A 691-nucleotide genomic window follows, 5' to 3' on the forward strand; every position below is an offset into this window, starting at 1 on the left:
AAGAGAGACGAGATGAGCCTGACTGAGGCTAAGACGAAAAACTTGACCAATGAAGGAAATTACACCTGCCTCGTAAATGAGTTAAATGACACCAAGAAAGAAGCCTGTAGGGCGAAGGATGAGCTGTCTAGAGCTTCAGGAGAGATTGGCAAACTAAAGAAGAGTATGGCTTCCATTGCCAAGGAGAGAGATAGTCTCAAGGAACGTGTCTGCCATCTAAGGTCTGGTGAGCGAATGGCAGAGGACAGGATCGTCCAAACCACCAAAGAAAATGTTGGTCTGAAGGACGAGCTACTTGCGGCAAATGAGATCGTCTCTTCACTCGAGGAGCAACTTGAAGGGAGAGATAAGAAGAAAGAAGTGAACAGACCTGGAACGAGGAAAGTGAGACTTAACAGGTTAAGTTTAGAGATTTCGACCGTGAAGAATGTTAAGAAGGATGTCCAAAAGGATGTTAGTGTCAATAAAGAAGACGAAGACAAAGTAGGTAAGGCAGCAGAGGACCTGGATGCCAAGGACACAAGGAAGAGAAGGAGGTCGTTGGAGAGGCATCGGGTGTGGGTCAGGTGCTGAGCTGGCTACTAGCCTCAAAAGGGGCTCTCCCTGACAACGACCACCACCAGGAAGAGCAGAAGCTCCAAAAGGAAACTTCTCCCAGTGAAGAGGAGGAGGAGAAGGAGGAGGAGGAGAA

Source organism: Palaemon carinicauda, chromosome 7, assembly GCF_036898095.1.
Source record: "Palaemon carinicauda isolate YSFRI2023 chromosome 7, ASM3689809v2, whole genome shotgun sequence".
Lineage (NCBI taxonomy): Eukaryota > Metazoa > Arthropoda > Malacostraca > Decapoda > Palaemonidae > Palaemon > Palaemon carinicauda.